The 27,046-nt window shown below is 49.7% G+C and overlaps 1 long non-coding RNA gene and 9 other non-coding genes across 11 annotated transcripts; all 10 read left to right on the top strand.

Annotated features, from left to right (window-relative positions):
- Positions 1 to 22,411, top strand: LOC134948110 (uncharacterized). 2 transcript variants are annotated; one of them, XR_010182907.1, is made up of 9 exons: positions 1 to 73; positions 1,607 to 1,643; positions 3,830 to 3,864; positions 4,404 to 4,439; positions 6,101 to 6,135; positions 8,788 to 8,823; positions 20,855 to 20,889; positions 21,650 to 21,685; positions 22,220 to 22,411. It is a non-coding gene; the product is annotated as an uncharacterized LOC134948110 (long non-coding RNA). The 2 variants fall into 2 exon arrangements; XR_010182906.1 differs by lacking the exons at positions 1 to 73; positions 1,607 to 1,643 and adding an exon at positions 3,151 to 3,331.
- LOC134953861 (small nucleolar RNA SNORA17) lies at positions 136 to 267 on the top strand. Its single transcript, XR_010185828.1, has one exon. It is a non-coding gene; the product is annotated as a small nucleolar RNA SNORA17 (small nucleolar RNA).
- On the top strand, positions 1,971 to 2,102 carry LOC134953862 (small nucleolar RNA SNORA17). Its single transcript, XR_010185829.1, has one exon. It is a non-coding gene; the product is annotated as a small nucleolar RNA SNORA17 (small nucleolar RNA).
- On the top strand, positions 3,570 to 3,691 carry LOC134953865 (small nucleolar RNA SNORA17). The gene has a single exon (XR_010185832.1). It is a non-coding gene; the product is annotated as a small nucleolar RNA SNORA17 (small nucleolar RNA).
- LOC134953863 (small nucleolar RNA SNORA17) lies at positions 3,899 to 4,030 on the top strand. Its single transcript, XR_010185830.1, has one exon. It is a non-coding gene; the product is annotated as a small nucleolar RNA SNORA17 (small nucleolar RNA).
- LOC134953858 (small nucleolar RNA SNORA17) lies at positions 4,479 to 4,610 on the top strand. Its single transcript, XR_010185826.1, has one exon. It is a non-coding gene; the product is annotated as a small nucleolar RNA SNORA17 (small nucleolar RNA).
- On the top strand, positions 6,170 to 6,301 carry LOC134953857 (small nucleolar RNA SNORA17). The gene has a single exon (XR_010185825.1). It is a non-coding gene; the product is annotated as a small nucleolar RNA SNORA17 (small nucleolar RNA).
- Positions 20,081 to 20,212, top strand: LOC134953856 (small nucleolar RNA SNORA17). Its single transcript, XR_010185824.1, has one exon. It is a non-coding gene; the product is annotated as a small nucleolar RNA SNORA17 (small nucleolar RNA).
- On the top strand, positions 20,924 to 21,053 carry LOC134953864 (small nucleolar RNA SNORA17). The gene has a single exon (XR_010185831.1). It is a non-coding gene; the product is annotated as a small nucleolar RNA SNORA17 (small nucleolar RNA).
- LOC134953860 (small nucleolar RNA SNORA17) lies at positions 21,725 to 21,857 on the top strand. The gene has a single exon (XR_010185827.1). It is a non-coding gene; the product is annotated as a small nucleolar RNA SNORA17 (small nucleolar RNA).
- Positions 22,412 to 27,046: the final 4,635 nt, after the last annotated feature.

Genomic DNA, 27,046 nt, shown 5'->3' with positions numbered 1-27,046 from the left:
ACGGGTTATAAGGATATCCGTGCTTGTGCACAGATGGTTAAGTCGGCGCTCACAAAGCTGACTGATGCCCAAGGTGAGAATTCGGGTAAAGGTTGTGGGGCAGGAGGGTTAGCTGTGGGAGGGTGGGTGTTTTTTATTGCCCCTAGAGGTGTTACAGGTGTGGCCGTGGTTTCATGTCTGTGTCATTAGGTGGCATAGAGGGACGTGGCTGCGTCTACGCTCGGTGCCCGGCATGTGGGTGCTAGGAATGATTACCAGCCAGACACCCCATGAATACACTGTTATAATGCTGCTATTTCAGTAATGTGACATAAATGATAGATGTTACCAGGCAGATGAGCTGCAGAAACGCCATCTGTGTACATTGTAAACGTCTCTGACCTGAAAATAACCCCAGTCACGGGGTCAGATCCCCACTCAATCTGGTTCTCAGTTGCAATCCCTCAAATTAGATCTTTGGCCATGGAGTTGACCAGACATTGTCCATGGAGGGGTATGAGTCCCGAGGTCCTTGCAGCAAATGTGTATCTGTCTGCGATATTGGGGGCTGGTCTACCACTGCTATACGGATGATACACACCTGTACCTGTCCTTTACTCTGGGCACTGAGATCCCAATAACACCCCTAAATGGCTGTCTAGCTGAGCTCCAGGAGTGGATGACGCCAGTTGGCTGCGACTCAATCCAGGTAAAACAGAGGTCCTTATGATAGGACCTCAACGTCAAAGGACAAGACTGCAGCATAGCCAACCAACTGGACCTACACTCAGGGATTCAGAATTACAGACCACTGATCGTGTGCAGAATCCTGGCGTTGTCCTGGATGGTGGCTTGACTCTTAAACCTCAGATATCAGCCACAATCAAATCCTCATTCTTTCATCTGAGGAACATAGCCAGAATCTAACAGTTAGTTCCCTCTGAAGATCGGACTAACGCCATCGATGCATTTGTATCCTCACGCCTAGACTACTGTAATGCCCTCTACCTGGGTCTCCCAGCAAAAGAATTGCACCGCTTACAGCTGGTGCAAAACACAGCTGCCAGGCTGTTACCCAACCAGCCCCGTTCTAGCCACATAACACCCATCCTCTACTCCCTTCACTGGCTGCCTGTAAGATGGCGAATAGTCTTCAAGATTGGCTTACTGACCTTCAAAGCATTACATGACCAGGGCCCAAGGTAAATGACGCAGCTTCTGACCCCATACTGCCCCTCTCCATTACTGCGATCTGTAGATGAAGGACTATTAGCAGTACCTAGATTCTCCCGTAATTCATCTGGGAGTGGAGCTTTTACCCATGTGGCTCCAACTCTATGGAACTCGCTTCCCCGCACAGTGAGAGAAGAGCCCACTCTAGAACCCTTCAAAAACAGACTCTGGACTTTCCTGTTACTCGCGCGTTTCACTAATGTCCCTGTAGTAACTTCATGTTCTGTATTTTATGATGCGCTGTTCTGTACTTCGTTGTGTCTGTACTTCATTGTGTCTGTACTGTATTATGTTCCCTTTATCTGTTAAGCGCCTTCAGTCCTATTGGAGAAATAGCGCTATATGAATATTATTATCACTGCTGTATACTGACCTGTTCTGTATCTGTCTGCAGGATAAGTGCCGGGTCCCTGATGCCCAGAATCATACAGGTATCTAATTTCCTGTGCGTCTTATTATTGTCTTATGCGCCCTACACATTAGGCGATGTGCCGCCGAGGTGGCCGACACGGCGGCGGGGGGGCAGTGACGGGGGGGGAGTGAAGTTTCTTCACTCCCCCCGTCACCCGGCTCCATAGATGTGCAGGCAAATATGGACGATCTCGTCCATATTGGCCTGCATGCACAGCCGACATGTCACCAGCGATGAACGAGCGCGGGGCCGCGCATCGTTCATCGCTGATGACTCCACACTGCACGATATGAACGTTATCTCGTTCATATCGTGCAGTAATATCGGCATGTGTGCAGGGCCCATAACTGCCCCTAGAGGCGTTACAGGCGTGGCCGTGGTTTCACGTCTGTGTCATTAGGCGGCATAGAGGGACGTAGCTGCGTCTACGCTCGGTGCCCGGCATGTGGGTGCTAGGAATGATTACCAGCCATACACCCCATGTCCGGGTTTCTGCAGTGATTGTGTAGATGTGAGATCTGTAATAAACATGTTTGGGCTGAATGTCCGTCACCTCGGTGTAATTGGGGAGATCTGGTGTCAGTAAACTGTTCCGGATATTTGATGCTCTGCCTGTAGCGTTGCGCTGCTGTGCGGCCCCAGATGTCGGTGTAGTTAGCGCTGTGCAGTATATTATCCCATATAAAGGTGATTATTCCAGCAGGGAGAGCAGTTGCTCCTGTTGGTGACCGGTGGTGCCGGGACAGAGGGTTCTTGTGCTCCTGTGTCACCTCTGTTTTGGGGGAGTGCCGGGGCCAGTATACACATCTTCCAACCGAGACTTCCTGGCCTCCTGGTAGAAGATGCTGCAGCCGGCTTGTGTGATCCCATTGGTTATACATCTGGCTGATGGAGTCCTAGAACACAGCTCAGATCACTAATGCAAGCAGGAGGCGTCTACTTACATCAGACACCTCCTGCTGTGTTACCATATCGGTGCCTCCTGCTGCGTTACCATATCGGTGCCTCCTGCAGCGTTACCATATCGGTGCCTCCTGCAGCGTTACCATATCGGTGCCTCCTGCTGCCTTACCATATCGGTGCCTCCTGCTGCCTTACCATATCGGTGCCTCCTGCGGCGCTACCATATCGGTGCCTCCTGCGGCGCTACCGTATCGGTGCCTCCTGCCGCCTTACCGTATCGGTGCCTCCTGCCGCCTTACCGTATCGGTGCCTCCTGCCGCCTTACCGTATCGGTGCCTCCTGCTGCGTTACCGAACTTCCGTGTAACCAGCGGCGGCGCACACTCAGTCCACATCTGAATCAGGCCCAAGGTGCGACTGAGCAATACGTGGAAGTAGGTTGTGCACGGATAAAATGAGCAGTGAACAATACCCACGGTGTAAACAATTCCACGGATGCCATCCTGCCCATGAAAGTAATAATATAACCATCTACCAGCAATGATGAGACAGCCTGTAATTAGTCTGGCTGCTCCCAGCTATAAAAATCTGCATCTGTCAATCATCTGCAATTACTGAATATCAATGTGCTGGATCTATCGCCATCTAGTGGCAGCTGAGGAGTACTGCAGCGACGTATGACCTCCTTTGGCTCTCCGTAGAAGGCTATTTAAAGCCCCGCACACCAGATGGTGTCCTCTGTGACTGAGTTTCTGTGGGGGGAGTAGGGATTGTGCGGGGATCCTGTGGCCTGACACCCAGTGCTGTGAGTAACATAGGGGCATCACTTCTGACGTGTCCTTCATCTGTTGTATCAGCCATACGCGGGTCTGCTCAGCTGTCCTGGGACTATACACCCCAAAATGCCCTGTAAATCAAGATTGCTGGGAGATATAGTACTTCATGTGCTACGGTGGGGTTAGGATGCTCCCTTGTGCTAGAGTCACTCTGGCAGTACTGGGGGGGGGGGGGGGGGGGGGTGTTATCATTTGGGGGTATTATTTATTGCCCCTAGAGGTGTTGCAGACGTGACCTTAGTTTCATGTCTGTGGCATAGAGGGACGTGGCTGCGTCTACGCTCGGTGCCCAGCATGTGGGTGATAAGAATGATTACCAGCCAGACACCCCACTGCCGTCACATTATTACAGTTCTATACCAGTAATGTAACATTAATAGGAGTCACCGGGCAGATAAGCTGCAGGAATGCTGTGTTGTTACATTGTATCACTGCTGTGTACTGACCTGTTCTGTATCTGTCTGCAGGATAAGTGCCGGGTCCCTGATGTCATATAATACAGGTACGCAGTTCCTTGTGCCTCTTACTGCTGTGTTATTGCCACTAGAGGCGTTACAGGCGTGGCCGTGGTTTCATGTCTGTGTCATTAGGCGGCATAGAGGGACGTGGCTGCGTCTACGCTCGGTGCCCGGCATGTGGGTGCTAGGAATGATTACCAGCCAGACACCCCTATGTATGTATCATTATGGTGGTTATACTGCAGCAGGATGTAATTACAAAGTTACATTTCCCGCCAGAGGATCTGCGTTGCTGCTGTTCTGCGCTGGCGCGTTATGTCTATGTATATCTTCCCGTGTGAGGTTGTCAGCGATTGGCCCCATATTACTGCAGATCTGTATATAACTTGACAAAGTAAAGCTCCGGTTATTGGCTGCACTTGGGCTCACGTTCCGGGTCCTGAGGTTCCTGTAAGGCTTGTGTGGACGTTGCGCTTCATAGAATAATGCAGTTTCCCAGACTCCGCCATTACAGTCCAGGTCTTAAGGATTTCCAGGCATATTGGTGTCTGGTAATGTTGATATGTTCTCCATTGGTTTCCAGGACAGGTGCGGGGACCCTGAAGCCCGGATCATACAGGTACGCAGTTCCTGCTGGCTCTTTTCCTGTATAGTATTTATTGTCCCTAGAGGTGTTACAGGCGTGGCCGTGGTTCCACGTCTGTGTCATTAGGTGGCATAGAGGGACGTGGCTGCGTCTACGCTCGGTGCCCAGCATGTGGGTGCTAGGAATGATTACCAGCCAGACACCCCATGAATGTTATAATATTTATATTCTAGTAAAATTACATTAATAGACGTTACAGATGTGTCCACCTACATCTAGCCTCCTGGCACGTTAAACAGCCCTTCTAGTTACACCATGCCGTGAGTGTAGCGCCGAGCGTCTTTTCGTGTAACGGTTTCCATTAACATGCGTCTTATTTTCCCCCACTGTGTGCTATTCCTGTAATGTGTACCTCCATTGGTTGCACACCCTGCCAGCAGTAACCTACACAGTGCGCCTCACATGGCTGCCTCGGATGGTTCCTCCATGGGCAGGGTGCGCTTCATTTGGATCTTTCCATGCAGGGTATAGCATACTCCTACACGCGTGTCAGTTTTCCCGTGAATGCATTTGGCCCTTGTATGGCTCATCTCCCACTGTGTAACCTTCGTAGTGCGCCCAACATGGCTGCCTTATCTGGTGCGCTTGTGGATGGGATGAAAAATACATGGACCTGATGGTTTTATTGGAACCCTACTCTGAACCTAAGGACTCTGCAATCTCCCCGTTTTGTGTTCTCTTCTAGGGGTGGACTATTCCACCCTGGGTAATCCTACGCAGAGCACCTAAGATGGCTGCCGCACCTGGTACTTTGTGAGGGTGGAATACATAACCCCTGGAGGTTATTACCCAAAATGCCTACACCAACCCTGCATTATGCTTTCTGTCTTTATTGTCTGTGTGGTTTATCTTTTGATGTAATACTTTAATCTTCTGTATTATGTGCATTGTTTGAGTTCTAGTTGGCGCCGCAGATGGCTGCCTCGGTGCTGCTCTGCCAAGCGGCCTTTGTGTTTAGTCCTATGTGTATAATATGTCTAATATGTTGAGTCTATTGTACAGTTGCATGTGCAGTATGACCTCATACGTGTAATGTGTGTAATGTATGCTATGTTCTTCCCCCTTCGTATGCTATGTACTCCCCCTTCATGTTGCTGCTTGGCGATGCATTGTACCACAAAGAATTCCTAGTGTACGTGAGTACACCTGGCCAATAAAGCCGATTCTGATTCTGATTTGCAAAACGATGCGTTTAGGACGCACAAGCAGCTTATGCTGAGTGAAATGATCTGCGGCATGCCTATGTTCTGTGTGCGACCGCGGCTGTATCTGCATACGACATGTTACGCTACAGTGTCTGTGGCTGTGTCCTAGAAAACACTGTAACGCACCATTATGCAGATACAGACGCGGTCGCACTCAGAATATAGACATGCCGCATATCATTTTACTCAGCAGAGTCTGCTTGTGCGTGTTATTCACACAGCGATGCGAATAAGACGCTTTCCCGGCATAAAAAGACGCCCAACGCTAACAGAGGTGCGAGGTACCTGTCCGCTCTCTCACGCCAGGCATCTCCGGCTACATGGCGCATTGAGACAAGATGTATGAGGACGCATCTGTACCGGGCAGGAATGCTGTGGTGTTACATTGTATCACTGCTGTGTACTGACCTGTTCTGTATCTGTCTGCAGGAGAAGTGCCGGGTCCCTGATGTCATATAATACAGGTACGCAGTTCCTTGTGCGTCTTACTGCTGTGTTATTGCCCCTAGAGGCGTTGCAGGCGTGGCCGTGGTTTCACGTCTGTGTCATTAGGCGGCATAGAGGGACGTGGCTGCGTCTACGCTCGGTGCCCGGCATGTGGGTGCTAGGAATGATTACCAGCCAGACACCCCATGTCCTGGTTGCTGCAGTGATTGTGTAGATGTGAGATCTGTAATAAACACGTTTGGGCTGAATGTCCGTCACCTCGGTGTAATTGGGGAGATCTGGTGTCAGTAAACTGTTCCGGATATTTGATGCTCTGCCTGTAGCGTTGCGCTGCTGTGCGGCCCCAGATGTCTGTGTAGTTAGCGCTGTGCAGTATATTCCATATAAAGGTGCCAGTTGCTCCTGTTGGTGACCGGTGATGCCGGGACAGAGGGTTCTTGTGCTCCTGTGTCACCCCTGTTTTGGGGTAGTGCCGGGGCCAGTATCCACATCTTCCGACCGAGACTTCCTGGCCTCCTGGTAGAAGATGCTGCAGCCGGCTTGTGTGATCCCATGTGTTATACATCCGGCTGATGGAGTCCTAGGACACAGCTCAGATCACTAATGAGACCAGGAGGCGTCTACTTATATCTGACTCCTCCTGCTGCGTTACCATATCTGTGCCTCCTGCTGCGTTATCATATCGGTGCCTCCTGCTGCGTTACCATATCGGTGCCTCCTGCTGCGTTACCATATCGGTGCCTCCTGCTGCGTTACCATATCGGTGCCTCCTGCTGCGTTACCATATCGGTGCCTCCTGCTGCGTTACCATATCGGTGCCTCCTGCTGCGTTACCATTTCGGTGCCTCCTGCTGCGTTACCATATCGGAGAAAGAAAGACGTATAGTCTGAAGGGCTATGCACAGGCTCTATCAATATTATTGAGAAAAAGTATTAATTCAAAAACCAGCCTTGGAAAGACAATTGAAAAAGCGGAGTACCCTAAACTGGATTAGATTAGGCTGGAGGTGCACCAGTAAGCATAATACAGTATCTAGAAAAAAGGGGAAAGCAGGAGGCACCGATATGGTAACTAGAAAAAAGGGGAAAGAGGAGAATGACCATAAGACGGTCACCCTCCAAAGAAGGCTTACTTTGCGGCGCACTCTTTTTTGTTATCTTATGATAACAAAAAAAGAGTGCGCCGCAAAGTAAGCCTTCTTTGGAGGGTGACCGTCTTATGGTCATTCTCCTCTTTCCCCTTTTTTCTAGTTACCATATCGGTGCCTCCTGCTGCGTTACCATATCGGTGCCTCCTGCTGCGTTACCATATCGGTGCCTCCTGCTGCGTTACCATATCGGTGCCTCCTGCTGCGTTACCATATCGGTGCCTCCTGCTGCGTTACCATATCGGTGCCTCCTGCTGCGTTACCATATCGGTGCCTCCTGCTGCGTTACCATATCGGTGCCTCCTGCTGCGTTCCCGAACTTCCGTGTAACCAGTGGCGGCGCACACTCAGTCCACATCTGAATCAGGCCCAAGGTGCGACTGAGCAATACGTGGAAGTAGGTTGTGCACGGATAAAATGAGCAGTGTACAATACCCACGTTGTAAACAATTCCACGGATGCCATCCTGCCCATGAAAGTAATAATATAACCATCTACCAGCAATGATGAGACAGCCTGTAATTAGTCTGGCTGCTCCCAGCTATAAAAATCTGCATCTGTCAATCAATGTGCTGGATCTATCGCCATCTAGTGGCGGCTGAGGAGTACTGCATGGGATTACGACTGGAAGGAATGTGGGATCTGTCGCCATCTAGTGACGGTTGGGCAGTACTGCAGGGATAGATGACCCCCTCTTAACTCTCTCCGTAGAAGGCTATTTAAAGCCCTGCACACCGCATGGTGCCCTGTGTCTGAGTCTCAGCGGGGGGGGGGGGGGGGGCAGGGCAGGGATTGTGCAGGGGCTCCGTGGCCTTACACCCAGTGCTGTGAGTAGCATAGGGGCATCACTCCTGACTTATCCTTCATCTGTAGCGTCAGCCATACGCGTGTCTGATCAGCTGTCCTGGCACCAAACACCCCAGCATGCCCTTTAAATGAAAATTACTGGCATATGTAGTGCTGTAAGTGCTATGGTAGGATTACCCCTTGTGCTAGAGGCAGCCTGGCAGTATTGGGGGGATATATCATTTGGGGGGTGTTATTTATTGCCCCTAACGGCTGCGTCTACTCTCGGTGCCCAGCATATGGGTGATAAGAATGATTACCAGCCAGACACCCCATGTATGTATCATTATGGTGGTTATACTGCAGCAGGATGTAATTACAAAGTTACATTTCCCGCCAGAGGATCTGCATTGCCGTTGTTCTGCGCTGGCGCGTTCTGTCTATGTATATCTTCCTGTGTGAGGTTGGCAGTAACCTGGCGTTGGAAGCAGCGAGTTGTCAGCGATTGGCCCTATATTACTGCAGATTTGTATATAACTTGACAAAGTAAAGCTCCGGTTATTGGCTGCACTTGGGTTCACGTTACGGGTCCTGAGGTTCCTGCAAGTCTTGTGTGGACGTTGCGCTTCATAGAATAATGCAGTTTCCCAGACTCCGCCATTACAGTCCAGGTCTTAAGGATTTCCAGGCATATTGGTGTCTGGTAATGTTGATATGTTCTCCATTTGTTTCCAGGACTGGTGCGGGGACCCTGAAGCCCGGATCATACAGGTACGCAGTTCCTGCTGGCTCTGTTCCTGTATAGTATTTCTCTGACGTCTTAAGTGGATGCTGGGGACTCCGTAAGGACCATGGGGAATAGCGGCTCCGCAGGAGACAGGGCACAAAAGTAAAAGCTTTAGGATCAGGTGGTGTGCACTGGCTCCTCCCCCCATGACCCCCCTCCAAGCCTCAGTTAGATCTTTGTGCCCGGCCGAGAAGGGTGCAATCTAGGTGGCTCTCCTAAAGAGCTGCTTAGAGTAAAAGTTTTGTTAGGTTTTTTATTTTCAGGGAGTCCTGCTGGCAACAGGCTCACTGCATCGAGGGACTTAGGGGAGAAGAAGTGAACTCACCTGCGTGCAGGATGGATTGGCTTCTTAGGCTACTGGACACTAGCTCCAGAGGGACGATCACAGGTACAGCCTGGATGGGTCACCGGAGCCGCGCCGCGACCCCCTTGCAGATGCTGAAGAGAGAAGAGGTCCAGAAATCGGCGGCTGAAGACTTCCCAGTCTTCTTAAGGTAGCGCACAGCACTGCAGCTGTGCGCCATTGCTCTCAGCACACTTCACACCAACGGTCACTGAGGGTGCAGGGCGCTGGGGGGGGCGCCCTGGGCAGCAATGAAAGTACCTATGCTGGCTAAAAATACATCACATATAGCCCCTGAGGCTATATGGATGTATTTAACCCCTGCCAGGTTGTCAGAAAAACGGGAGAAGAAGCCCGCCGAAAAGGGGGCGGGGCCTATTCTCCTCAGCACACAGTGCCATTTTCCCTCACAGAACTGCTGGTGGGAAGGCTCCCAGGCTCTCCCCTGCACTGCACTACAGAAACAGGGTTAAAACAGAGAGGGGGGGCATTTTTGTGGCGATATTATTACATATTAAGATGCTATAAGGGAAAACACTTATATAAGGTTGTCCCTGTAAAATTATAGCGTTTTGGTGTGTGCTGGCAAACTCTCCCTCTGTCTCCCCAAAGGGCTAGTGGGGTCCTGTCCTCTATCAGAGCATTCCCTGTGTGTGTGCTGTGTGTCGGTACGTGTGTGTCGACATGTATGAGGACGATGTTGGTGAGGAGGCGGAGCAATTGCCTGTAATGGTGATGTCACTCTCTAGGGAGTCGACACCGGAATGGATGGCTTATTTAGGGAATTACATGATAATGTCAACAAGCTGCAAGGTCTGTTGACGACATGAGACGGCCGGCAAACCAATTAGTACCTGTCCAGGCGTCTCAAACACCGTCAGGGGCTTTAAAACGCCCATTACCTCAGTCGGTCGACACAGACACAGACACGGACACTGACTCCAGTGTCGACGGTGAAGAAACAAACGTATTTTCCATTAGGGCCACACATGTTAAGGGCAATGAAGGAGGTGTTACATATTTCTGATACTACAAGTACCACAAAAAAGGGTATTATGTGGGGTGTGAAAAAACTGCCTGTAGTTTTTCCTGAATCAGATAAATTAAATGAAGTGTGTGATGATGCGTGGGTTTCCCCCGATAGAAAATTAAAGGCGCTCACACGCTTATCAAAACAAGTGGCGTTACCGTCTCCAGATACGGCCGCCCTCAAGGAGCCAGCTAATAGGAGGCTGGAGAATATCCTAAAAAGTATATACACACATACTGGTGTTATACTGCGACCAGCGATCGCCTCAGCCTGGATTTGCAGCGCTGGGGTGGCTTGGTCGGATTCCCTGACTGAAAATATTGATACCCTGGACAGGGACAGTATTTTATTGACTATAGAGCATTTAAAGGATGCATTTCTATATATGCGAGATGCACAGAGGGATATTTGCACTCTGGCATCAAGAGTAAGTGCGATGTCCATGTCTGCCAGAAGATGTTTATGGACACGACAGTGGTCAGGTGATGCAGATTCCAAACGGCACATGGAAGTATTGCCGTATAAAGGGGAGGAGTTATTTGGGGTCGGTCCATCGGACCTGGTGGCCACGGCAACAGCTGGAAAATCCACCTTTTTTACCCCAAGTCACATCTCAGCAGAAAAAGACACCGTCTTTTCAGCCTCAGTCCTTTCGTCCCCATAAGGGCAAGCGGGCAAAAGGCCAGTCATATCTGCCCAGGGGTAGAGGAACGGAAGAAGACTGCAGCAGGCAGCCCCTTCCCAGGAACAGAAGCCCTCCACCGCTTCTGCCAAGTCCTCAGCATGACTCTGGGGCCGTACAAGCGGACTCGGGTGCGGTGGGGGGGGTCGTCTCAAGAGTTTCAGCGCGCAGTGGGCTCACTCGCAAGTGGACCCCTGGATCCTACAAGTAGTATCCCAGGGGTACAGATTGGAAATTCGAGACGTCTCCCCCTCGCAGGTTCCTGAAATCTGCTTTACCAACGTCTCCCTCCGACAGGGAGGCATTATTGGAAACAATTCACAAGCTGTATTCCCAGCAGGTGATAATCAAAGTACCCCTCCTACAACAAGGAAAGGGGTATTATTCCACACTATTTGTGGTACTGAAGCCAGACGGCTCAGTGAGATCTATTCTAAATCTGAAATCTTTGAACACTTACATACAAAGGTTCAAATCAAGATGGAGTCACTCAGAGCAGTGATAGCGAACCAGGAAGAAGGGGACTATATGGTGTCCCTGGACATCAAGGATGCTTACCTCCATGTCCCAAATTACCCTTCTCACCAAGGGTACCTCAGGTTCGTGGTACAGAACTGTCACTATCAGTTTCAGACGCTGACGTTTGGATTGTCCACGGCACCCCGGGTCTTTACCAAGGTAATGGCCGAAATGATGATTCTTCTTCAAAGAAAAGGCGTCTTAATTATCCCTTACTTGGACGATCTCCTGATAAGGGCAAGGTCCAGAGAACAGTTGGAGGTCGGAGTAGCACTATCTCAAGTAGTTCTACGACAGCACGGGTGGATTCTAAATATTCCAAAATCGCAACGGATTCCGACGACACGTCTGCTGTTCCTAGGGATGATTCTGGACACAGTCCAGAAAAAGGTGTTTCTCCCGGAGGAGAAAGCCTGGGAGTTATCAGAGCTAGTTAGGAACCTCCTAGAACCAGGCCAAGTGTCAGTGCATCAATGCACAAGAGTCCTGGGAAAAATGGTGGCTTCTTACGAAGCGATTCCATTCGGCAGATTTCACGAAAGAATTTTTCAGTGGGATCTGCTGGACGAATGGTCCGGATCGCATCTTCAGATGCATCAGCGGATAATCCTGTCTCCAAGGACAAGGGTGTCTCTTCTGTGGTGGCTGCAGAATGCTCATCTACTAGAGGGCAGCAGATTCGGCATTCAGGACTGGGTCCTGGTGACCACGGATGCCAGCCTGAGAGGCTGGGGAGCAGTCACACAGGGAAGAAATTTCCAAGGAGTGTGGTCAAGTCTGGAGACTTCTCTCCACATAAATATACTGGAGCTAAGGGCAATTTACAATGCTCTGAGCCTAGGAAGACCTCTGCTTCAAAGTCAACCGGTGCTGATCCAGTCGGACAACATCACGGCAGTCGCCCACGTAAACAGGGCGGCACAAGAAGCAGGAGGGCAATGGCAGCAAGGATTCTTCGCTGGGCGAAAAATCATGTGATAACACTGTCAGCGGTGTTCATTCCGGGAGTGGACAACTGGGAAGCAGACTTCCTCAGCAGGAACGACCTCCACCCGGGAGAGTGGGGACTTCATCTGGAAGTCTTCCACATGATTGTGAACCGTTGGGAAAGACCAAAGGTGGACATGATGGCGTCCCGTCTGAACAAAAAACTGGACAGGTATTGCGCCAGGTCAAGAGACCCTCAGGCAATAGCTGGGACGCTCTGGTAACACCGTGGGTGTACCAGTCGGTGTATGTGTTCCCTCCTCTGCCTCTCATACCCAAGGTACTGAGAATTATAAGAAGGAGAGGAGTAAGAACTATACTCGTGGCTCCGGATTGGCCAAGAAGGACTTGGTACCCGGAAATTCAAGAGATACTAAGACGGGACTTGCTTCAGCAAGGATCATGTCTGTTCCAAGACTTACCGCGGCTGCGTTTGACGGCATGGCGGTTGAACGCCGGATCCTAAGGGAAAAAGGTATTCCGGAAGAGGTCATCCCTACCCTGGTCAGAGCCAGGAAGGAGGTGACCACACAACATTATCACCGCATTTGGCGAAAATATGTTGCATGGTGTGAGGCCAGGAAGGCCCCCACGGAGGAATTTCAACTCGGTCGATTCCTACATTTCCTGAAAGCAGGAGTGTCTATGTGCCTCAAATTGGGGTCCATTAAGGTTCAAATTTCGGCCCTGTCGATTTTCTTCCAAAAAGAATTGGCTTCAGTTCCTGAAGTCCAGAAGTTTGTCAAGGGAGTATTGCATATACAACCCCCTTTTGTGCCTCCAGTGGCACTGTGGGATCTCAACGTAGTTCTGGGATTCCTCAAATCACATTGGTTTAAACCGCTCAAATCTGTGGATTTGAAATATCTCACATGGAAAGTGACCATGCTGTTGGCCCTGGCCTCGGCCAGGCGAGTGTCAGAATTGGCGGCTTTGTCTCACAAAAGCCCATATCTGATTGTCCATTCGGACAGGGCAGAGCTGCGGACTCGTCCCCAGTTTCTCCCTAAGGTGGTGTCAGCGTTTCACCTGAACCAGCTTATTGTGGTACCTGCGGATACTAGGGACTTGGAGGACTCCAAGTTGCTAGATGTTGTCAGGGCCCTGAAAATATATGTTTCCAGGACGGCTGGAGTCAGGAAAACTGACTTGCTGTTATCCTGTATGCACCCAACAAACGGGGTGCTCTTGCTTCTAAGCAGACGATTGCTAGTTGGATGTGTAGTACAATTCAGCTTGCACATTCTGTGGCAGGCCTGCCACAGCCAAAATATGTAAATGCCCATTCCACAAGGAAGGTGGGCTCATCTTGGGCGGCTGCCCGAGGGGTCTCGGCTTTACAACTTGGCCGAGCTGCTACTTGGTCAGGGGCAAACACGTTTGCAAAATTCTACAAATTTGATACCCTGGCTGAGAAGGACCTGGAGTTCTCTCATTCGGTGCTGCAGAGTCATCCGCACTCTCCCGCCCGTTTGGGAGCTTTGGTATAATCCCCATGGTCCTTACGGAGTCCCCAGCATCCACTTAGGACGTCAGAGAAAATAAGAATTTACTTACCGATAATTCTATTTCTCGTAGTCCGTAGTGGATGCTGGGCGCCCATCCCAAGTGCGGATTGTCTGCAATACTCGTACATAGTTATTGTTAAACAAAAATCGGGTTATTATTGTTGTGAGCCATCTTTTCAGAGGCTCCGCTGTTATCATGCTGTTAACTGGGTTCAGATCACAGGTTGTACAGTGTGGCTGGTATGAGTCTTACCCGGGATTCAAAATCCTTCCTTATTGTGTACGCTCGTCCGGGCACAGTATCCTAACTGAGGCTTGGAGGGGGGTCATGGGGGGAGGAGCCAGTGCACACCACCTGATCCTAAAGCTTTTACTTTTGTGCCCTGTCTCCTGCGGAGCCGCTATTCCCCATGGTCCTTACGGAGTCCCCAGCATCCACTACGGACTACGAGAAATAGAATTATCGGTAAGTAAATTCTTATTTTTTCTCTAACGTCCTAGTGGATGCTGGGGACTCCGTAAGGACCATGGGGAATAGACGGGCTCCGCAGGAGACTGGGCACTCTAAAGAAAAATTTAGTACTACCTGGTGTGCACTGGCTCCTCCCTCTATGCCCCTCCTCCAGACCTCAGTTAGAATCTGTGCCCGGAAGGAGCTGGGTGCTTTTAGTGAGCTCTCCTGAGCTTGCTAATAAGAAAGTATTTGTTAGGTTTTTTATTTTCAGAGAGCTTCTGCTGGCAACAGACTCTCTGCTACGTGGGACTGAGGGGAGAGAAGCAAACCTACTAACTGCGGCTAGGTTGCGCTTCTTAGGCTACTGGACACCATTAGCTCCAGAGGGATCGAACACAGGTACCTAACCTTGATCGTCCGTTCCCGGAGCCGCGCCGCCGTCCCCCTCGCAGAGCCAGAAGAACAGAAGCAGCAGAAGCATGAAGACATCGAAATCGGCGGCTGAAGACTCCTGTCTTCACTTAAGGTAGCGCACAGCACTGCAGCTGGGCGCCATTGCTCCCGCAGCACACCCGCACACTCCGGTCACTGTAGGGTGCAGGGCGCAGGGGGGGGGGCGCCCTGGGCAGCAATTAAGGTACCTTTTGGCAAAATAACACATATATCCAGTCAGGCACTGGATATATGTTCGAGCCCCCGCCATTTTTTACACATAGAAGCGGGACAGAAGCCCGCCGCTGAGGGGGCGGGGCCTTCTTCCTCAGCACACCAGCGCCATTTTCTCTTCACAGCTCCGCTGGAAAGACGCTCCCCAGGCTCTCCCCTGCAGTATCCAGGTGCAAAGAGGGTAAAAAGAGAGGGGGGCACATAAATTTAGGCGCAAAACTATCACAAACAGCAGCTACTGGGTAATCACTAAGGTACAGTGTAATCCCTGGGTTATATAGCGCTGGGGTGTGTGCTGGCATACTCTCTCTCTGTCTCCCCAAAAGCCTTTGTGGGGTCCTGTCCTCAGTCAGAGCTTCCCTGTGTGTGTGCGGTGTGTCGGTACGTCAGTGTCGACATGTTTGATGAGGAAGGATATGTGGAGGCAGAACAAGTGCAGGTGAGAGGTGTCGCCGCCTGATTGGATGGATATGTGGAAGGTGTTAAATGATAATGTAAGCTCCTTACATAACAGGTTGGATAAAGCTGTAACCTTGGGACAGTCAGGGTCTCAACCCATGCCTGATCCTACAATGCAGAGGCCGTCAGGGTCTCACAAGCGCCCACTATCCCAGATGGTTGACACAGATGCCGACACGGAGTCTAACTCCAGTGTCGATGTCGATGATGCAAAGTTGCAGCCTAAAATGACTAAAGCCATCCGCTACATGATTATAGCAATGAAGGATATTTTTCACATATCAGAGGAAAACTCTGTCCCTGACAAGGGTTTATATGTATGGGGAGAAAAAGCAAGAAGTGACTTTTCCCCCTTCACATGAATTAAATGAATTATGTGTAAAAGCGTGGGATTCCCCTGATAGGAAAGTAGTAATTTCCAAGAGATTACGGATGGCGTATCCTTTCCCGCCAGCGGACAGGTTATGCTGGGAATCCTCCCCGAGGGTAGACAAGGCATTGACACGCTTATCTAAGAGGGTGGCCCTGCCGTCTCAGGATACGGCCGCCCTAAAGGATCCTGCGGATAGAAAGCAGGAAGCTATCCTGAAGTCTGTTTATACACATTCTGGTACTCTACTGAGGCCAGCAATTGCTTCGGCCTGGATGTGTAGTGCTGTAGCAGCTTGGACTGATAATCTCTCGGAGGAGATAGATACCCTGGACAGGGACACTGTTCTACTGACCCTGGGACATATCAAGGACGCTGTCCTATATATGCGCGATGCCCAGAGGGACATTTGCCTGCTGGGCTCTAGAGTTAACGCAATGTCCATTTCTGCCAGAAGGGTCTTATGGACTCGGCAATGGACAGGGGATGCCGACTCTAAAAAACACATGGAGGTTTTGCCTTATAAGGGTGAAGAATTATTTGGGGACGGTCTCTCGGACCTAGTTTCCACTGCTACGGCAGGGAAGTCAAATTTCTTGCCTTATGTTCCCTCACAGCCGAAGAAAGCACCGTATTACAAAATGCAGTCCTTTCGTTCGCAAAAGAGCAAGAAAGTCAGAGGGGCATCTTTTCTTGCCAGAGGCAGGGGTAGAGGAAAAAAGCTGCACCATGCAGCTAGTTCCCAGGAACAAAAGTCCTCCCCGGCTTCCACTAAATCCACCGCATGACGCTGGGGCTCCACAGGCGGAGCCAGAAGCGGTGGGGGCGCGTCTCCGAAATTTCAGCCACCAGTGGGTTCGCTCTCAGGTGGATCCTTGGGCTATACAAATTGTGTCTCGGGGATACAAGCTGGAGTTCGAGGTGACGCCCCCTCACCGTTACCTAAAATCGGCCTTGCCAGCTTCCCCCATGGAAAGGGAGGTAGTGCTGGCGGCAATTCACAAGCTATACCTCCAGCAGGTGGTAGTAAAGGTTCCCCTCCTTCAACAGGGAAGGGGTTACTATTCCACTATGTTTGTGGTACCGAAACCGGACGGTTCGGTCAGGCCCATCTTGAATTTAAAATCCCTGAATATTTATCTGAGGAAATTCAAGTTCAAAATGGAATCGCTCAGAGCGGTCATTGCAAGTCTGGAAGAGGGGGATTTCATGGTGTCTCTGGACATCAAGGATGCTTACTTGCATGTCCCCATTTATCCGCCTCATCAAGAGTACCTCAGGTTTGTGGTACAGGACTGTCATTACCAATTCCAGACGCTGTCGTTTGGCCTGTCCACGGCACCGAGAATATTTACCAAGGTGATGGCGGAGATGATGGTGCTCCTTCGGAAGCAAGGAGTTACAATTATTCCATACTTGGACGATCTCCTCATAAAGGCGAGGTCCAGGGAGCAATTACTGATCAGCGTAGCACACTCTCAGGAAGTGTTGCGGCAGCACGGCTGGATTCTGAATATTCCAAAGTCGCAGCTGATCCCTACGAAGCGTCTGCCCTTCCTGGGCATGATTCTGGATACAGGCCAGAAGAAGGTATTTCTCCCGGAGGAGAAGGCTCAGGAGCTCGTGACTCTGGTCAGGGACCTCCTGAAGCCAAAACAGGTGTCTGTGCATCACTGCACGCGAGTCCTGGGAAAGATGGTGGCGTCATACGAAGCCATTCCCTTCGGCAGGTTCCATGCCAGGATTTTTCAGTGGGATCTGTTGGACAAGTGGTCCGGATCGCATCTTCAGATGCATCGGCTGATCACCCTGGCCCCCAGGGCCAGGGTGTCTCTTCTGTGGTGGCTGCAGAGGGCTCACCTCCTCGAGGGCCGCAGGTTCGGCATACAGGACTGGGTCCTGGTGACCACGGATGCAAGCCTCCGAGGTTGGGGGGCAGTCACTCAGGGAAGAAACTTCCAAGGGCTGTGGTCAAGTCAAGAGACTTGTCTGCACATAAATATCCTAGAACTAAGGGCCATATACAACGCCCTAAGCCAAGCGGAGCCTCTGCTTCGAGACCAACCAGTGCTGATTCAGTCAGACAACATCACTGCAGTGGCCCATGTCAACCGACAGGGCGGCACAAGAAGCAGGATGGCGATGGCAGAAGCCACCAGGATTCTTCGTTGGGCGGAGAATCACGTGCAGGCACTGTCAACAGTGTTCATTTCGGGGGTCGACAACTGGGAAGCAGACTTCCTCAGCAGACACGACCTCCACCCGGGAGAGTGGGGACTTCATCAAGAAATTTTCACGCTGATTGCAAATCGATGGGAACACAGGTGGACATGATGGCGTCACGCCTCAACAAAAAGCTAAACAGGTATTGCGCCAGGTCAAGGGACCCTCAGGCGATAGCTGTGGACGCACTAGTAACACCATGGGTGTTCCAGTCGGTCTATGTGTTTCCTCCTCTTCCTCTCATACCCAAGGTGCTGAGAATTGTAAGAAAAAGAGGAGTGAGAACAATATTCATTGCTCCGGATTGGCCAAGAATGACTTGGTACCCGGAACTGCAAGAAATGCTCAGAGGACCCATGGCCCCTGCCTCTCCGACAGGACCTGTTACAACAAGGGCCCTGTCTGTTCCAAGACTTACCGCGGCTGCGTTTGACGGCATGGCGGTTGAACGCCGGATCCTAGCGGAAAAGGGCATTCCGGATGAAGTTATTCCTACGCTGATAAAGGCTAGGAAAGACGTGACTGCAAAACATTATCACCATATATGGCGAAAATATGTTGCTTGGTGTGAGGCCAGGAAGGCCCCTACAGAGGAATTCCAGCTGGGTCGATTCCTGCACTTCCTACAGTCAGGAGTGACTATGGGCCTTAAATTAGGGTCCATAAAGGTCCAGATTTCGGCCCTATCCATTTTCTTTCAAAGGGAACTGGCTTCACTGCCTGAGGTTCAGACGTTTGTTAAGGGAGTGCTGCATATTCAGCCCCCTTTTGTGCCACCAGTGGCACCTTGGGATCTTAACGTGGTCTTGGGGTTCCTGAAATCCCACTGGTTTGAGCCACTTAAGACCGTGGAGCTAAAGTATCTCACATGGAAAGTGGTCATGCTGTTGGCCTTAGCGTCGGCTAGGCGTGTGTCAGAATTGGCGGCTTTGTCATGTAAAAGCCCCTATCTGGTTTTTCATATGGACAGGGCAGAATTGCGGACTCGTCCGCAATTTCTACCAAAGGTTGTGTCTTCGTTTCATTTGAACCAACCTATTGTGGTGCCTGCGGCTACTCGTGACTTGGAGGATTCCAAGTTGCTGGACGTGGTCCGGGCTTTGAAGACTTATGTTAACAGAACGGCTAGAGTCAGGAAGACTGACTCGCTGTTTATCCTGTATGCATCCAACAAGCTGGGAGCTCCTGCTTCAAAGCAAACTATTGCGCGCTGGATCTGTAACACGATTCAGCAGGCTCATTCTGCGGCAGGATTGCCGCATCCAAAATCAGTGAAAGCCCACTCCACAAGGAAGGTGGGCTCTTCTTGGGCGGCTGCCCGAGGGGTCTCGGCATTACAGCTTTGCCGAGCAGCTACTTGGTCGGGTTCAAACACTTTTGCAAAATTCTACAAGTTTGATACCCTGGCTGAGGAGGACCTTGTGTTTGCCCATTCGGTGCTGCAGAGTCATCCGCACTCTCCCGCCCGTTTGGAGGCTTTGGTATAATCCCCATGGTCCTTACGGAGTCCCCAGCATCCACTAGGACGTTAGAGAAAATAAGATTTTACTCACCGGTAAATCTTTTTCTCGTAGTCCGTAGTGGATGCTGGGCGCCCGTCCCCAGTGCGGACTTTCTGCAATACGTGTATATAGTTATTGCTTAATAAAGGGTTATGTTATATTGGCATCCTTTGGTTGATGCTATGTTGTTTGTTCATACTGTTAACCTTACCCAGTTATCACAAGTTATACGGTGTGATTGGTGTGGCTGGTATGAGTCTTACCCTGGATTCCAAAATCCTTTCCTTATAATGTCAGCTCTTCCGGGCACAGTTTCCTTAACTGAGGTCTGGAGGAGGGGCATAGAGGGAGGAGCCAGTGCACACCAGGTAGTACTAAATCTTTCTTTAGAGTGCCCAGTCTCCTGCGGAGCCCGTCTATTCCTCATGGTCCTTACGAAGTCCCCAGCATCCACTACGGACTACGAGAAAAAGATTTACCGGTGAGTAAAATCTTATTATTGCCCCTAGAGGCGTTACAGACGTGGCCGTGGTTTCACGTCTGTGTCATTAGGTGGCATAGAGGGACGTGGCTGCGTCTACGCTCGGTGCCCGGCATGTGGGTGCTAGGAATGATTACCAGCCATACACCGCATGAATGTTATAATATTTATATTCTAGTAAAATGACATTAATAGACGTTACAGATGTGTCCACCTACATCTAGCCTCCTGGCACGTTAAACAGCCCTTCTAGTTACACCATGCCGTGGCGGGACTGTAGCGACGAGCGTCTTTTCGTGTAACGGTTTCCATTAACATGCGTCTTATTTGTAAAACGATGCGTTTAGGACGCACAAGCAGCTTCTGCTGAGTGAAATGATCTGCAGCATGCCTATGTTCTGTGTGCGACCGCGGCTGTATCTGCATACGACATGCTACGCTACAGTGTCAGTGGCTGTGTTCTAGAAAACACTGTAACGCACCATTATGCAGATACAGACGCGGTCGCACTCAGAATATAGACATGCCGCATATCATTTTACTCAGCAGAGTCTGCTTGTGCGTGTTATTCACACAGCGATGCGAATAAGACGCTTTCCCGGCATAAAAAGACGCCCAACGCTAACAGAGGTGCGAGGTACCTGTCCGCTCTCACACCAGGCATCTCCGGCTACATGGCGCATTGAGACAAGATGTATGAGGACGCATCTTTACCGGGCAGATAAGCTGCAGGAATGCTGTGTTACATTGTATCACTGCTGTGTACTGACCTGTTCTGTATCTGTCTGCAGGATAAGTGCCGGGTCCCTGATGTCATATAATACAGGTACGCAGTTCCTTGTGCGTCTTACTGCTGTGTTATTGCCCCTAGAGGCGTTACAGGCGTGGCCGTGGTTTCATGTCTGTCATTAGGTGGCATAGAGGGACGTGGCTGCGTCTACGCTCGGTGCCCGGCATGTGGGTGCTAGGAATGATTACCAGCCAGACACCCCGTGTATGTATCATTATGGTGGTTATACTGCAGCAGGATGTAATTCCAAAGTTACATTTCCCGCCAGAGGATCTGCGTTGTTGCTGCTTTGCGTTGCCGCGTTCTGCGTCTATGTATATCTTCCCGTGTGAGGTTGGAAGCAGCGAGTTGTCAGCGATTGGCCCCATATTACTGCAGATCTGTATATAACTTGCCAAAGTAAAGTTTCGGTTATTGGCTGCACTTGAGCTCACGTTGCGGGTCCTGAGGTTCCGGCAAGTCTTGCGCTGACGTTGCGCTTTGTAGAGTAACGTGGCAGTCAGTGTTATGTGTGTGTGTACCCGGAGTCTTGTCATAGTGAGAACAAGCGCTGATAAGAGTCTGGTGTCTCTATAGAGTATACATGTTACCCTGCAGATGATACAGCGTAGAATACGGGTTCTGCCAAATGCCACCTATTTTCTGTTTTTGGAAGCAGCAACTTTGTCACTCTTTTGTGTTTGTTGAACTTTAATATTTTGTAATAGCAGCTTTGCCAGTGTCCTGTATTAGATCTAGATCCCTGTTATTGGTGGCTGGTAATGTTGTCTTTAATATGTTCTCCATTTGTTTCCAGGGCAGGTGCGGGGACCCTGAAGCCCGGATCATACAGGTACGCAGTTCCTGCTGGCTCTGTTCCTGTATAGTATTTATTGCCCCTAGAGGTGTTACAGGCGTGGCCGTGGTTTCACGTCTGTGTCATTAGGCGGCATAGAGGGAACGTGGCTGCGTCTACGCTCGGTGCCCAGCATGTGGGTGCTAGGAATGATTACCAGCCAGACACCCCATGTCCTGGTTGCTGCAGTGATTGTGTAGATGTGAGATCTGTAATAAACACGTTTGGGCTGAATGTCCGTCACCTCGGTGTAATTGAGGAGCTCTGATGTCAGTGTTCAGTAAACTGTGGCGGATATTTGATGACCTGCCTGTAGCGTTGTGTGCGACCCCAGATATCTGTGTAGTTAGTGCCGTGGAGTATATTATCCCATATAAAGGTGAATATTCCAGGTGCTCCTGTTGGTGACCGGTGATGCCGGGACAGAGGGTTCTTGTGCTACGGGGACTGTTTGGGTATTAAGCACCATATAGGGTCCCTCGTCCTTTACAATTACCTTGTGTCTGATTATACAACTTCCGTTGTCTGTAGGTGATGTCTGGGGATGACTGAGGAGCGGCACGCAGCTTAGCGGGTGAGTATACACTGACAGTAGATCTACAGGAGGCCAGAGGCACGGTCGCTGGAGGGTCAGCACTGAACCAGAGCAGATCTGCTCTATACAATGTGTGAAATTGGAATGGTTTCTATTTCCTTATTATTTCAATAAAACTATTAAACCAATGAGTTTTTTGTTCTATTTCAAAATATTTCTTATACTGTAGCACTGACCCCAGCGGTGTCTGTAATCTCTGTCCAGCTGGTTATAATAGATCTGCCCCCACCTCTGGGGTCGGCTTTTATATCGCAGATCTGATCCGGCAAATCACCGACAGAGCAGTTTTTTGGCGCACGTTAGCGGTGGGTAACGGGAAGCAATGATCATTTTATACAATTTCCCAAACGATCCCCATATTGTCTGCAGCACGTAGCCAGTAATGACATTTAAATGAGACGTTTGATGTTAATATTGGGGAAAAATTTTCGCGGGGGGATTGCAGAATTGCTGTATGACACAATAGGAGGGGGGTCGGAGTATGAGTTTTAATGATTTAGGGTTAGATGTGGGATAATATTTCTAATGAGGGAGGCGCCACACTGATTAATAATCTACAAGACTAATTAGAACGTCTCGCTGTAGAGCTGGCGCCTTGCGCTCAGTGAGATATTGGTTGTCCTCCCGCTCTGGGTCATATTAGATGTTTTGGAAGCTTCTCTTCCTTTTCATAATCCTGCAGCTTTCTGTGCGTGTGAGGAACAGACTGTACAACGGGGATCCGGTGACGGCCGAGCGCAGCCGCACATTAATTGGGCATCTGATTAAGCTGCTGATTTCTTAGACGATGGTGCCACGGCTGTGACTCTGTGCCGTATGCCCCTTTTCACGTGGCATGGCAAGGCCGGGTACACTTCCAGTTATTGACTGCTGCGGGAGTCGCCACGCTGGTTTACACCGCTGATTACCCCGGACTGATGAAGAGATTGTTTGTGTGATGTCCTGAAACTTCTGAGCTCCTGCGATGATTAATGGTCTGACGGCCGCAGCCACTTCCAAACGGTTCCTCATTAAACGGGCATTATTGGGGCTAAAGGTGCCATTAAGCGAGTGTCTGCTGCCGGCTGGAAAATGAAGCAGTTAATTGGTACAAGTCAGCGTCTAATAGAAGCGTCTGTCCTATAAGACTCTCATTTAATGAGATTCCTTCACAGGAGCCACCGGGAAAATGAGATTGGTGAGACGGCCAGATCTGTGACACCGCTGGGGAAAGATCCCCCCCTGTCGAATGTTAAAACACCCTTCACTGTTACGTCTTTTCCTTCCTGGTCACAGGCGGTGTAATATATTATATAATACTACAGAGCGCTGTTCTGTAACCTACAGATGATGTATATAGGATAGTTTATGGAGCTCCAAGAAAGGGTTAGAAAAGCTTGGTAGGAGCACATCCGGCCTGATTGTGTATTATTACAGATGTAGCCAGGTTCGTTTAACATGCATTGCGGGTCGCCGCACCACACGAGTGCACCGTGCAGGTACAGTTTCTGTGATCAAGTCGGCGCGATGCAGCCGCATTGCAAGCTGAATGTACCTCGCTACATCTGTATATAATATGTGTATGACTAGGTGCGTCAGGGTAGTTTATAGTGCTTCACAGTATTTACCTATTAAGTGTATTCTACTGTGTACTCAGTCATATAATACCAGATTTATACGCAGGTATTATACTCTGGATTCATCGTACTAAACCGCTCTGTTGCATTTGTGTACAATGTCTTTCAGGAAGGGCAGTAAATCTGTGGACGCTCCTGCATCATGCAAAGCATAAGCGCCAAGGATTTACCAGAGGGGGAAGCTGTGTATGATGGTCTGTGTACTATGTGCCATACACCCCCTAGTCAGTCGGCGGCTCCTGTAACCAATCAAGAGCCACCCTGGGCCGCGTTCTCAAACCTACTTCTTACCTCTGTCTGTTTTTACCCAGTTTTGTTCTATTACTGTTGTAGTTGTAAAGCGCAACGGAATATGCTGCGCTATATAAGAAACTGTTAATAAATAAATAAATACTAGGTACTCTAGTGGAATGCCTAACGCCCACTATGGGACCGCCTGTGCCGTTACAGCCTCAAATTGTCCCTATGGTTAATCTGCCTTGGGTGGATAATTTGTCTATTCCGTTACAGCAGGTAACTTAGACTTTGGTTAGACATAAATCTACCCCAGGTCACTCCTGGGTCATCTAAGCGGGCAGCTTCCTCCTCACAATCCATGAATCTCTGATGTTTCATCTGAAGAGGAGGGTACTGTCCTGTCAGACATGGAATCAGGTGTATCTGACGAGGACTCTGAATCACAAATCGATGTTCCTGCTCTAGTGGTTGCTATTAAGCAAATCCTACAGATCTCTGATGATGAGGAATCCACTACTGTCACTAAGAAAACTGATGTTTAAAAGGCAGAAGGTGGTTAAAAATATATTGCCACATTCTGACCATTTGGTAGACCTCAAGCAGGAACCCTGGGCTAATCCAGGGAAAAAGTTCCCTCTCTCTAAACGGGCCTTGGCTCGCTATCCTCTCCCGGCAGAGTTGTGGAATAAGTGGGAAAATTCACCACCTGTGGATTCTCATGTCACCCGCCTTGTGGTGTCATCCACTCTGCCTGTCGCCACTGTCACTTCACTGAAAGAACCGACAGATAAGCGTGTGGAGGGATGCCTGAAATCTACACTGCTCAAAAAAATAAAGGGAACACTAAAATAACACATACTAGATCTGAATGAATGAAATATTCTTATTAAATACTTTGTTCTTTAAATAGTTGAATGTGCTGACAACAAAATCACACACAAATGATCAATGGAAATCAAATTTATTAACCCATGGAGGTCTGGATTTGGAGTCACACTCAAAATTAAAGTGGAAAAACACACTACAGGCTGATCCAACTTTGATGTAATGTCCTTAAAACAAGTCAAAATGAGGCTCAGTAGTGTATACAGATTCAAAACATCCAGAATCCTGGCTTTCTTGCAACAAGGTCTGGACTTAGGCCTTCCTTAAGGTTCACACATCTGCCTTGTCGGTGCGGTTTCAGAGAAAAATTTCGTATATACCTGACGTTCATACATTCACTCAGGGTGTGTTACGGATTCAGCCTCCCTATGTCCCATGGGATCTGTCTGTCTGTTATGAATGCCCTACAAGCGTCTCCATTTGAACCTCTTGAGACAGTGGACCTTAAATGGCTCACAGCCAAGGTCCTGTTTCTGCTGGCTATTGCCTCTGCTAGAAGGGTGTTGGACATAGGCGCTTTGTCCTGTGGTCCAACCTTTATGGTATTTCATCGGGACCGGGCAGTTCTGAGAACTCGCCCAAGTTACTTACCTAAAGTGGTGGCATCTTTCCACCTTAACCAAGAGATTGTGGTTCCGGCCTTTATCTCTTTTTTTTGTCCCCAAAGAGCGGTCTTTGGATGTGGTAAGGGCTCTCCGTATATATATATATATGGAGAGAACTGCCTCTAGCAGGAAGTCAGACACCCTGTTTTTACTATTTGGTTTCCACAAACGTGGCTGGCCTGCGAATACGCAAACCTTGGCCAGATGGATTAGAATGGTGATTGCACAAGCTTATGCGCAGGCCGACTCCCAGCTCTTGCTGCTATTAAAGCCCCTTCTACTCGGCCTGTTGGACCTTCTTGGGCAGCCCGCCATGGAGTGTCTGCAGAACAAATGTGCAAGGTGGCAACGTGGTCCTCAGTGAACACGTTCATCAGGTTCTATGGCTTTGATACTTCCACCTTCCAGGATGCATCCTTTGGATGCTGGGTTCTTATACCCGCTAAGGCACATCCCCTCCCATGAGAAACTGCTTAAGTACATCCCTGATGTTATTCCCTGTGGAATACCAGTTTACCCCGCTGCAGAAAAGGAGATTTATGGTAGACTTACCATGGTTAACTCTTTCTGCGAGGTACACTGGGTTCCACAGGGCACCCACCCTGATGCACTTGGCTTCTTTGGGTTTGTATGGCATTAGCTGCTGATACCTTCTCCTGTCGTGAGAACGTGGTTCTATGTGACTAACATCTACCATCTCTTTACCTGCTACAGCATTGGACTGGTTAACAAAACTGAGCTCCCAGTGCCTGGAGGCGGCGCTATAGAGGATGCCCCACGATGCAGCCTAGGACAGCCTAAAGCTTTAGCCTGTTGGTGCCTCCCTGGATCCAGATCCACACTACACCTGATGTTTTTCCTCTGGAACCCAGTGTATCTCGCAGAAAGAGGGTTAACCATGGTAAATCTACCATAACTCTCCATTTCTGCGGAACTTGGCTAAGTTACAGTGACTGCTCTGCAGTCGCACGGGATGTGGCGCAGGTGAGACTGTGTTTATACCACGTACACCCCTTATACCCAACAATTGTCCTTTTCAATTCAATCGTCTGCAGTTTCCTGTCAGCGTCTGCTTCACTATGACGATCAACAAGTCGCAGGGGAAACGCTCAGGGCTGCAGGAGTGGATCTCGGGACCAGCTGGTTCTCCCATGGGCAGCGTTGTGTGGCTTGCTTATGAGTCAGTAGCCCCAAGCATTTTTTTATGTTATCCTGAAAGGAAAAACTGCAAATATTGTTTACAGAGACCAGATCAATGTGTACAATATAACTATACATCACAATATTAGATGGCACTACTGTCTATGTAACATTAGTGCCGCTGAACACGAACAGACATCTACGTGAGTGAAGTCAGAGGCACATACTACAGTTAGTAATGTATGTAATAATTTTCGTTGCCAAACCAGATGCTGTATTA

This window comes from Pseudophryne corroboree, chromosome 8, assembly GCF_028390025.1.
Source record: "Pseudophryne corroboree isolate aPseCor3 chromosome 8, aPseCor3.hap2, whole genome shotgun sequence".
Classification (NCBI taxonomy): Eukaryota; Metazoa; Chordata; class Amphibia; order Anura; family Myobatrachidae; genus Pseudophryne; species Pseudophryne corroboree.
The sequence above is the reverse complement of the archived record's forward strand: the minus strand, read 5'-3'. Positions and strand labels throughout refer to the sequence as shown.